The 4,596-nt window shown below is 37.0% G+C and overlaps 1 pseudogene; it reads right to left on the bottom strand.

Moving 5' to 3' along the window:
* Nucleotides 1-3,668: 3,668 nt before the first annotated feature.
* Nucleotides 3,669-3,779, bottom strand: LOC112326691 (small nucleolar RNA R71; annotated as a pseudogene).
* Between the last annotated feature and the right edge of the window lie 817 nt (nucleotides 3,780-4,596).

Raw genomic sequence — 4,596 nt, 5'->3', positions numbered from 1 at the left:
GAACTCCTGTCCCGTGTGACGCATGGATGCGACAGCCCAAACAGCCCCTAGGGACTCAGAAATCATTAACGAACTGATGCCACGGGTGACCCATGTATTTGACAGTTTAAACAGCCCCTAGGGACACATAAAGCATCAACGAACTGCTCTCAGGGGTGACGCATGGACTCGACAGCCCAAACAGCCCCTAGGGACTCAGAAATCATCAACGAACTGCAGTCACGGGTGACGCATGTATTCGACAGCACAAACAGCCCCTAGGGACTCAGAAAGCATCAACGAACTGCTGTCACGGGTGACCCATGGATTCGACAGCTCAAACAGCCCCTAGGGACTGAGAAATCATCAACGAAGTGCTGTAACAGGTGACCCATGGACTCGACAGCCCAAACATCTCGTATGGACTCAGAAATCATCAACGAACTGCAGTCACGGGTTACACTTGTATTCGACAGCACAAACAGCAGCTAAGGACTCAGAAATCATCAACGAACTGCTGTCACGGGTGACCCATGGATTCGACAGCTCAAACAGCCCCTAGGGACTTAGAAATCATCAACGAATTGCTGTCACAGGTGACCCATGGACTCGACAGCCCAGATAGCCCCTAGGGCCTCAGAAATGAGCAACGAACTGCTGTCACGGATGACGCATGTATTCGACAGCACAAACAGCCCCTAGGGACATAGAAATCATCAACGAACTGCTGTCAGGGGTAACGCATGGATTTGACAGCCCACACAGCCCCTAGGGGCTCAGAAATGAGCAAGGACTGCTGTCATGGGTGACGCATCTATTCGACAGCACAAACAGCCCCTAGGGACTCATAAATCATCAACGAACTGCTGTCACGGGTGACGCATGGATTCGACATCCCAAAGAGCCCCTAGGGACTAAGAAATCATCAACGAACTGCTGTCACGGGTGACCCATGTATTCCACAGCCTAAATGATTAGTACTTAAAAGTGCATTTTTATCAAGGTTTTATATCATTATTTTTTCACTTGAAGTATCAATAACTCCTTAACTAGAGCATGTTTTGTAATGACAGATTTGATAATATAAGATAGCTTTAATTTATGGTAAATGTTCATTTTAAATGCAGGCATATCTCACAATTCAAAGGATTGATTGATGTGATTAACTATTGAAAGTGAAAGGACAAAGAAACGGCTAAGCTTAGAAAGGAGATGCCGATTCAATTCAAATTGGAACACTGTTCAGTTATTGGGTCATATCTGGAGCTGTAGATCTTGGATTTCAGCTTAATTTATATGGATGGAAAGCTAAGAAATAGGCCTACAATGTTCATGAATAGTGTAAGACCCAAATCTGCCGTTTTCAAATTCAAAGTTTGGCCACAAAAGAGAAGTCAGAATCTGTCATGTAATCCAGCCCAAACACTGTTTAGAATTTTACACATATCTGGAGTTCTAGAAGGTCAAATGACGTGAAATTTGGTGGGTGGAAGGAAAAGACAATTTCCAACAACTTTCATGAAGAAGTTTTTCTCAAATTCGGATGGTAACAATGAAATTTCGTCCAGACAAGAACTTGAGGTCTATCCACCACGTCCACCAACAGCACTACTCAGTATTTTAGCCATATCTCGAGCTCTAGTGATCCAAATTCTCTGAAATTTTATGGGTGAAAAGATAAGATGATTGCCAACAACGTTAATGAAGAACACTTTGCCAAATTCTGAATGGATCAATGTCATTTCATCCAGCCAAAGTGCTTGAGTGCTGCTGTCCACCAAGTCCACTAAATCAATAGTTGGCCACTACATCAATAATCAATTACCAAATGAATAGTTCTGAATTTTAGCCTATAAAAGGAGGCATTTGCCATTCATTTAAAAATCTTGGTTCTAAGATCAAGATCATGTTCTTGCTCTCTCTTTATTGTTGTAATGCTTAAGTTTTATTTTCATTAATCTCTTGTTCATGCTTTTCATTTCCTTTACTATACTTAGTTAACTTATATTATGTTTATGTTCTTATATTGTTTATTTATGTTTTTCTTCTTTATTATGTCTAGCTAAGTTAATTATGTCAAGGTGACAAGGTTTCACTAATGGTGTTAGAATAAGTAAAATATGAACTCAACATGGACTTCAATGCTTAAATCCTAAACAAGTTTGCTATTAACATGTCTTATCATTTTTATCTTATTAATCTTTAATACCTTGCTTGTTAAATGGTTAATCTAGATTTGTGTTGTATAACACTTGGTACATCAAATACTTGATCCTTCATAGTCTTCGGCCGACATCGTTATTATGAGAGGAACTTGATTTGTTGTCAACACAAGTTAGCATCATGAATACCTGATAAAATTTATAAGTATGGTGTAACGTAAATAAGATGATTAATATGATTATGTTGATAATTTATAAAGAGTTTATACTTTACTTATCTCTAATACTATTAGTGGATCCTCTAACCTTGACATTTCTTTTTATCATTGTTTAATCTTTACATTAATCTTCCATCTCAAAGTTCTCATTAATTTCTTCCTCCTCTTCTTTATTATTATTAGTACTACTACTACTACTACTACTACTACTAATATTGCTATTATTATTATTATTATTATTATTATTATTATTATTGTTATTATTATTATTATTTATATTCGTGTTATATTTTATGTACTTTAAGTATGCTCTGTGTTTGATCAAGGATCCTGACATTGTTGGTCTTACCTTGTTCATTCGCATCAGAAATCTGTTTATATTATATAATATATCTCTTTGATCTTTTCATAAACTCAGTATATAGGCTGGAAACCTGTGACCCGATCTTTTAGATCATTCTCAGGTATAACAACGCCACGTACTGAGTATTATTATTATTACTATTACTATTACTATTATTGTTACTATTATTGTTGTTATTGTTGTTGTTGTTGTTGTTTTATTAATTATAATTTATACAATTAACCTCTTTGTGGTTCGACCCCGGTCTTGCCGGGTTATTTATTACTGTGACACTCCTGCACTTGGGATAAGACATCAACTCTTTGATCGTGTCAAGTTTTTGGCGCCGTTGCCGGGGAGGTAAATTCTTGTATAAATTATAATATTTATTTTATTTTTATTTTTCACTTCTCTTGTATCTAACTTTTGTTTCTTTTGTTTTGTTTCTTTTTCTCCTGTTTTCTTCTTCCTTTTATTCTCTTCTTACACGTGCATGAGAGTTTGGTCACGTACATTAAGTGGTAGACTTTGTCGGGTATCCTCATTATTTTCAGAAAATATGGCTGAAGAAGATAACCAATCACTTCATAATGAGAATAATGAGAATAATCGAGTTAGAACACTAAGAGACCACATGAATCCAACAAGAACAAGTGCACCCTCATGTATAGTTTTCCCTCCTGATGCATCTCACTTTAATTTTAAGCCAGGCATTATTCAACTTTTACCTTCTTTTCATGGCTTAGATCTAGAAAATCCATACTTGCATTTGCGAGAATTTGAAGAAGTTTGTAATACCTATAATGACTTAAATTGTAGCATGAACACCATCAGATTAAAGCTTTTTTCTTTTTCATTAAAAGATAAAGCTAAAACATGGCTACAGAATCTTAGGTCAGGATCCATTCGTGCTTGGAATGAAATGCAACAACAATTTTTAAAGAAGTTTTTTCCATCTCACAAAACAAACTCTTTCAAAAGACAAATTACCACTTTCACTCAAAAACCAGGAGAAACATTTTATCAATGTTGGGATAGGTATCGAGATTTGCTTAATACTTGCCCTCATCATGGTTTTGAAACATGGAGATTGGTTTCACATTTTTATGAAGGGTTAACACCTAAAGATAGGCAAATGGTGGAATTGATGTGCAATGGAACTTTTGAAAATAAAGACCCTGATGAAGCAATGGAGTACCTAGACTTGCTAGCTGAAAATGCTCAAAATTGGGACACTACAGGCACTTATGAGGCACCAGGTAAAACTCAACCTCATACATCTAGTGGAGGTATGTACAACCTTAGGGAAGATCATGACCTTCAAGCTAAATTTGCATCTTTAGCTAGAAAAGTTGAGGCACTTGAATTTAAAAAGAATGGTCAATTAAAATCTGTTCAAGACATTGTGTGTCAAATCTGTGAAATGAATGAACATGCAACCAATGATTGTCCAACTTTGCCTTCTTTCAAGGAATGCCTCCATGAACAAGCCCATGTTTTAAACAGTTTCCAAAGGCCCAGTCATAACCCATATTCGCAAACATACAACCCTGGTTGGAGAAATCACTCAAATTTCAGTTGGAAGAGTGGTAACAATAATGCACAAACTTCACAGCCACCGTTTCAAGCACCCCATAATTTCCAAAATTCTCATGGATATGCACCTCCTTATGCTCCACCTCCTAGAAGAAATCTTGAGGAAACATTGCATGCATTCATTGAAAAGCAGGAGACAATCAACACTCAAAATGCTCAAACCATGGCAGATCTAAAAGATGCTCTTGCAAAATTCACATCTTCTCTCAGTTTTCAAGAAAAAGGTAAGTTTCCATCTCAACCACAGCAAAATCCCAAGGGGCAATACAATGCAAACGCAAGTAGTTCTGGAAGCCAA

Source organism: Populus trichocarpa, chromosome 2, assembly GCF_000002775.5.
Source record: "Populus trichocarpa isolate Nisqually-1 chromosome 2, P.trichocarpa_v4.1, whole genome shotgun sequence".
Classification (NCBI taxonomy): Eukaryota; Viridiplantae; Streptophyta; class Magnoliopsida; order Malpighiales; family Salicaceae; genus Populus; species Populus trichocarpa.
Note: the sequence above shows the minus strand (reverse complement) of the source record. Positions and strands in the feature narration are given on the sequence as shown.